Below are 7,840 nucleotides of genomic sequence, written 5' to 3'. Positions count from 1 at the left end.
GCATTACTCATCAATGAATTTTCCTCCAAAACATGAATTCATTCCATTTAATAGCCTATATAGTCAAGGGCTTTTTTTTTCCCTATAAATGGCATTAATGCAAGTGAACTTTCAACTGATAAAGCATAAGATCGAAGAGAATTATTTAAAATGATGAACCTTTCTGCTATGAAGCCGTGATCACTGAAACTTTCTTTGTCCTCCTGGGATCACTCAGAACTCACTCTCAGCTCTGGCTGCCTCTGACCAGCTATTTCTGTTCTCAGCGTTGCATAGGTCATGCTCTCTGTTCTATCTACCACTCCCTTCGAGGGTAACACCTTCTAGCAAAGGTCTGCCTGGTATCTGCCTCGGAGCTCACCCAAATGAAACTCAGTAACAGAGGTACAGCTTGTCTTTTCATCTGGACTGTGGCTTCTCCATGATGGTCTATTGCTAGGTAACCAACCGCACCCCAAAGTAGAGAACAGCAGTCATTTCCTAGCTCACAATTATGCAGTTGGCCTGGGGCTTGGCAAAGGAGGCTTATCACTGCTCCTGGTGGCATCACCTTGAGTGGTCCAAAGAACGGTGTCCTGTATGGGGCTGGCGGCTGGTACTGTGGGCCAGGAGCTCCATTGGGGCTGTGTGCAGGGAGGCTTCAAGCTCCCTTCCACATGGCTCCCTTGGGCTCCTCATGGAAGCTGGATGCCAAGGGGGAGCGACCTAAGAGACCGACACGCAGCTGGAGATCTCTTCAGGCCCAGCTTTGGAAGTCATGCCACGTCGCTATGGGACATTCATGTCAGAACAGGGTCCAAGGGCAAGAGAGGTAGAGAAGGAATCATTATCCCCAATTTCCAGATGAAGAAATGCACTGTGGGTTTCAGCAAGTTGGGTGATATTGGACAGTGTTGTGGGGGACAGCTGGGGGCACCTGATGCCAGCTTCCTACTCATCCTTGTTTCCCACTTATAGGACAGGAGCAGTTGGCACGCTCACATGCTCTCTGCAGGACCCTGATCCCTGCTATACACCCCCTTCTGTGACACCCTGGTGTTCAGGCCTTACCACTCACACCTCATCCCATCATAGCCGCCCCGTCAGCAGGAAGAGCTAACACCGGGCCCCAATAGGCAAGGCACGCCACGGGGACCGTGCGAGATCTGGTGGCACAGCCTAGGAGCAGGCCAAGCTGTGCGGATGGCCAGCTCTGCTCTGGACACCTTCCATAGGGGACGAAAAGCCAAGCCACTTCTTCCAGGCCCCACAAGCCAGCTGACAGTAGTCCCTATGCCAAGAAAAGCTCCCGGCATGGTCCCGTCGTTCCCACCTGCTCTCTGAGGGGCTTGGGACTGAAAAGTCAGCAGAAGAAACTACCTACTCTGTGCTTTACTTTTATTTTTTAACACAGTATACATGTGTCACTTTTTCTCTAGGCTCCGATCTAGGCTTAACAGCCTTACTACTCTCCTCCCCCCTCCTGCCCCCAGCTCTCCGGACTTGATCATAAAGGATGCTGCACCGTGGGGGTGGGAGTGGGCAAGAGGGCTGGTTCCCCTGATTGCCACCTGCTTGCAGTTAGGGGACGCAGCATGTCCAGGCATTTTCCTTGGGACAGAGTTGTTAGCTAATCAGTGCCCCTTCTCTGCATGGGATTGAGATTAAAGCTGCAATCAGTGCTGTGGCCAGTTTCGTGGCTCTGAGCCCCTGGGGCTCCTGATTGAAGGAAAAGGCCCAGCTTCTGGAGGGGGGCCCGCTTCCCTCCAGCTCTCCCAGGCTAATCTCCCTGTGGAGGGAAATCTGGAGGAGCCTGGCTTCTACTTGTTGAGAAGTGAAGTTAATGCCAAGCAAAAAGGGCTTTTTTCTTCCCCCTGGCAGGGGACAGGGTACCCTTTTCTGGGGCAACCTTTGGGGCTTACATGTATATACACTTTCCCCATCACTCTCACTGCTTCCTCCCCTGCTTTCCAGGACTCTGGACTAGGAATCAGGAGACAGGCTCTTCTCCTTGTCGGATGGTATTTGGAGGTGATGGACTGCCTGGGTCATAAATTGTGTGATCTTGAGCAAGTTACTCAACTTCTCTGAGTCTTAAGTTCATTTTTTTTAAGGTTTTATTTATGGGGCGCCTGGGTGGCTCAGTGGGTTAAGCATCTGCCCTCGGCTCAGGTCATGATGCCAGGGTCCTGGGATGGAGCCCCACATCACTCTCTCTGCTCTCCCTGTGTGCTCCCTCAGTGAGTCTGCTTCTCCCTCTCTGTGTCCTCCCCGTCTCTATCTATTTGAGAGAGAGAGAGAGAGTTGTGGGGGGAGGGTAGCAGAGGGAGAGGGACAAGCAGACTCCACACTGAGCTCGGAACCCAAAGTGGGGCTCGATCTCAGGACCCTGAGATCATGACCTAGGCTGAAACCAAGAGCCGACGCTCAACGGGCTGAGCTGCCTGGGCCCCCAAATTCCTTATTTTTAAATGAGGATGATAATGCCACCTCCTTCCCTGGGCTGCTCGGAGGACTGTGTACAGGGTAAAGCATGGTGTGCCTGACATATAGCCAAAGCCCAGGTCATGTTCACTATTCTTACTGTCATCCTCTCCCTACTCCTGAAGAATTTCAGCAGGCCCCTAACTACTCTCCTGTTTCTTCATTTCCTCACCTGCACATTGTGAATAATAGTGCGTTTGGAAGCACTTCGCAAATGCCAGAAACTTCTGAGTACTAAGCCCACTGTGTCGGCAGATGCCTTTGAGGGGAACATACGCGGAGGGACAGGGAAGCCATGGAGCGCTCGTGGGCAGTGGGGCAGCGGCTGAGGGTGACAGAGGGAAGCACACGACCAAATGGGAAGAAATAAAACGGGCCAACCTGACCTAAAGGGGTTAAGACCCCTCAAACCAATACCAGTGGTTTTGCAAGGCTCCCAGGAGACCTCAGCTCTCTGGGGCGACTCCCGGGGGTGGGGGAGGGCAGATCTCGGTACTGCTGGCCCCTGTGGTTTCCAAGGAGACAACGGTCACAGCCTGGTGCTGGACAGATGGCAGATGTGTAAATATTTGTTGATGAAGAGATTATAGCCCGTTTCTTTCGGAGTGGTAAGGAGAGGGGGCCGCAGCACCGGGGAGAAGCTGGAGAAGGAACTCCTGGATGTTTCCAGAACCCCACTTATGCAGCTTCTGCTAATGGAAAACTAGTTTGCTCTCCTGAACAAGCTGCAAGGGCAGACCTTCTCCCAGAGGGCATTCTCCCTCAGGCCAGGAAATGCCAAGAGGCCAATGGGAGAAGGACAGGCTCTGCCACTCTCCCACAAGCTCCTGCGGAAAAGGGCGGGGTACTGTGTTTGCAGGGGAGGGAACCTGGGTGTGCCGTCCCAGGGGGTCTCAGAGTCACCACGATGCCCATCGATGTGAACTATAAATAGGGTCCGTTAAATAAGTTCAACATCACTACTTTAAATTGAAATATTTTAATTTATTTTGTTCAAAGTTGGTGCAGACTGGTTTCCCAGAAAGCCAACTGTGAGATAGACAATGTTGTGCAAGAGGGTTATTGGGACGCGCTCTTGGGATCAACACCGATAGAGAGGAAGGAAGGAATTGGGATTGGGCAGAGGGCAAAGTTGAGCTACGATGCTCTGGAGAGGTCTGGACATGGGGTGACCTTCCACAGCTGTCCTGGTTTGGAAGACCAAGCCCTCCTCCTGTTCACCTTGATGGAAGAAAACTACCCATCTTCTCACTTCTGACCAGAGCTGCACCGGTTGACATGTGTCCATGCCAGCCTCAAAGATGACACTTTATGCTGAAGTTTGAGCCCCTGGTCCAACTCTCGGAACTATCTGCTCCTCCAAATAAATTAGATTTTTAAATGTTAGGCACTTCCCAGAGCCAATGAGAAAGACTTTCAGGGCATTCATGGTTTAGGAGATAGAACACAGCTCTGAAGACAGCAGGGACCCTGTGCTGCAGAGAAGAGCCATTTCCTTTTCATTTCCAGAAGTGTCTGCCCTGCCCCGTGGGGCCTGGGGCAGCTCCTAGAGCCCATCTCTCACCTTGCTTGAACCTTCTAGTCTTATGAGGTCTAGTGACCCCTTCTCAGAATAAAGACTTTATAGAAATACAATTTTATAGGAATACAGTTTTATAGAAATAAAACAGGATATGGAGTCTTACAAAGAAAAGTTAACTACACTTATGCCTCCATCAGAAAGGATGAATACCCAACTTTTGTAGCAACATGGACGGGACTGGAAGAGATTATGCTGAGTGAAGTAAGTCAAGCAGAGAGAGTCAATTATCATATGGTTTCACTTATTTGTGGAGCATAACAAATAACATGGAGGACATGGGGAGATGGAGAGGAGAAGGGAGTTGAGGGAAATTGGAAGGGGAGGTGAACCATGAGAGACTATGGACTCTGAAAAACGATCTGAGGGTTTTGAAGGGGCGGGGGGTGGGAGGTTGGGGGAACCAGGTGGTGGGTATTAAGGAGGGCACGGATTGCATGGAGCACTGGGTGTGGTGCAAAAACAATGAATACTGTTATGCTGAAAATAAAAAAAAAAAATTAAAAAAAAGTAACTACACTTAAATTCAGGTAGTTAAAATTTTTTTAAATTTTTGATTTAGAAATGGTAGGCACTAGTGCTCCCTTCAAGGTACTCAGGATGGGGTACACTGCTTCGTTCCTGCAGGCCTGCCTCCCTGTCCTTGTAAACCAGGGGTCCAGATTCTCCTGAACTTTCAGAGGCTGGTTTTTGGCTGCCCTCTGACTCCTCTCCAGGCCCTGACCCGCACCTGACAATGCTGGCCAATGCCCCGTGTGGAGTAGACACCAAGGGACCCATGTGCAGCTCAGGAAAAGCACCACTGGAAGGTCAGCCTGCCTGATGTAGCCTCTGGTGCCCCAGACAAGCCGAGGGGACTCTTGGATCATTTGGCCCCTGCCCGCCACCCCCGGGATGGGCTGTGATCTAGCCTCAGTCTCCATTCCGGGCGTGCACATGGCACAAGCAGAAAAATCATTCTGTCATGGAAGATTCCCGGACTCCTCCCAGCAGCCGTTCTGCTTCTCTGTTTTGGGATTTTTCTGGGAGGCTCAGGCCCCCTCTATGCTCAGGCCCCTGCCATCTGGCCAGGCCAGTGGGCTCCCTGGGCTGTGCGGCTCCTGGTCTGTTCTGTCGAAGTCTCTGCACTTGGCTTCACTGGGCCCTGAAGGAGGGCACGGCTCCCTTCTCTTCTGCTGCACTTGACTGACGTGGGTCCTGGAATCGAGGTGTGGGCGGATCGCCAAAGTCCTAGAGGACCTGAGCAGTCAGTCCACTCTGCCTTGAAGGTATCTGTCTCTTAGAGACATCCAATAAGTTGATAGAGACTGAATGTTTGTATCCTCCCCAAATTCTTAGGGGACGTCCTGTCCCCAGTGTGATGGCATCCGGGGGTGGGGCATTAGGGTGCTGATTAGGTCATAAGGGAGCCTCGCGAATGGGATTCCTGCCTTTAAAAAAGAGACAGCAGAGACCTCCCTTGTCGCTTCCACCCTGTGACAAGGTGAAGACAGCCATTTATGAACCAGGAGGCTGGACCTCAGCAGATACCGAGTCTGCCGGCACCTTGAGCTTGGACTTCAGCCTCCAGAACCAGGAGAAAGAAACATTTGTGGCTTAAGCCGCCGAATCCCCGGTACTTTTGTTAGAGCGGCCTTAAGGGACTGAGACATAAATTCTCTACTTTACTCACAAAACACACACAAAAGCCCACAGACTTTGAGGAAAGTGCACTGACCTTCAGCTCAGCAGACATACACCACATGTTCTTGAACTTGGCTGCGGGACACAGGGTCCGGAGGACGGTGGGGATTCCGATTCTCCGGGAAGCAGAGGCCAAGGTGGGATGAGCCTGCAGAGATTGATTTATGGGGGAAAGGTCCGTGAAGGATAAACGTGGGGGGGAGCTGCAGGCGAGGGGCCCCTCACAACCGATGCTGGTTACTCACCTGTAGAAGGCAAGGGGAAAGGAGACTTGGGTGGAGAGAGCTTGGGCGCCACCCAGAGATAGTCCTCGTCAGGCCAGTGGAAGGTCCTACAGCGAAGTTTGCCCAGTAGAAGCCAGGGAGGAGTGGCCTTGGCATGAGCTCTGTGGGGGCCAGACAGGTGAAGCAGGTGGAGGCGGTCATCCCTGCCCCCTGCCCGCTCCCCAGCAGCACTTTCCCTTGAACAGGCATCTCGACAGGGAGCTCCTGACCATTGTCGTGAAGGAAAAAGAAGGATTCTTGCTTGGCTGCTTGCCTCCTGGTCCACAGGCTGGACCACTATGTACTCCAGATCTTCTACTATTGCTTAAAAATAGGCAATGGCTCCTCTTTGCATACAGTCAGGTTCTAACTCCTTAATAAAGCACCAAGGCCAGTCACTACCTGGCCTTCTCCCTGTTCTCTCAGCAACAGCTCCTGTGCCGAAACCCAGGGATTTCAGGTGTGGTCTTCAGCACATACTGTTCCAGGGGAGCGTGACCTCGTTTGCTCTGCGACGAGCACACCCCATCTGGTCTCACCTGGTCCTAGCATGTATTTACAGGGGACACTCCTGTGAATCCAAGTTCCTGCACTTAGGGACGGTATGACTCTAAGGCCCTCACACACATCCTCTCCTCTGCGGTCTCCTGAGCATCACAGACACGAACTCCCCCTTCCCACTGCAGTCCGCGGACAACCGACGTCGGCTCGATCACCCGGTATATGGCTGTTAGCTCACCGAGGGCCATCTTTGCCCTCATGTTTCTCCTACTTCGGCAGCCATTAGAGACATTAGAGCTGTCCTCTCCCATGGGCACTGATGCCAGCAGAGCTGCAATGGAAGAAAACTACCTTACACTAGTCTTCACGGAATCTCATGCAGTGGCAGGAAACCATTTGGTCCACATTTCCTGGCCCTCGGTCTATGCCAGCTGTGTGTGCGGGTGGGGGGGGGTGGGGGACAGTCATGTCCCACAAGCCCCAACTGGTAGGATTCTTCTTCCCAACAGTCAACCACACGGCTTGTAAATTCAAAACATTCATCGCTCACCCTTGCCCCCCTTACAAGACCCTTGATTTGAGGTAACAGGAAGTGGATCAAACTCATAAACTTTTGATTAATTTCATTTTTTTCCCCAAAGGTGAAAGCAGGCAATGCACTAGCAAGCTATATTTATTATGAGTCTAACAGGTTTGTTTATCTGGGGTCTGTGCTCATTCTGGATTTTAGAAATAAGAACAAAGTCCATTACCACAAGCCAATCCTAACTTTAAAAAGTAAGCAGAGGGGGCGTCTGGGTGGTGCCATTGGTTGAGTGTCCGACTTTTGGTTTCAGCTCAGGTTATGATCTCAGGGTCGTGAGATCGAGCCCCACATTGGGCTCTACGCTCAGCAGGGAGTCTCTCCCTCTCCCTCCGCCCCTCCTGTTCTCTAAAATAAACCTTTAAAGAAAAAAAAGTAACCAAAGGAGGTCAAAATTCCACTTGGAAAATCTTTTTATTGATATAAATATACATATGAATAAAATACCTCAGCCTGTAATGTAAGTGAATATTTGTGAAATGTCTTAAAAAGAGTAGTATTCTGATTCTTTACAGGGGTCAAAGTATTCTTTCTTCAAGTCATACATTAAAAGCTAATATGCAGACAGAAATTAAAGGCCTTCGAAAATCACAAATATTCATAAAACTTCATTCCAATCAACTATGTACATTAACCCGGGCACATGGTAGTGTCAGCCGTGGGCCTCTTTCACTCTGTTCCTCACTGTGCTTACTGACGGTCCTGCAAAGGTCACCGACCAAATTTAAATGTACAGTTCCACATCAGGAAGGAAGAAGTTCCCCATGG

This window comes from Lutra lutra, chromosome 6 (genome assembly GCF_902655055.1).
Source record: "Lutra lutra chromosome 6, mLutLut1.2, whole genome shotgun sequence".
NCBI classification, from domain to species: domain Eukaryota; kingdom Metazoa; phylum Chordata; class Mammalia; order Carnivora; family Mustelidae; genus Lutra; species Lutra lutra.
Note: the sequence above shows the minus strand (reverse complement) of the source record.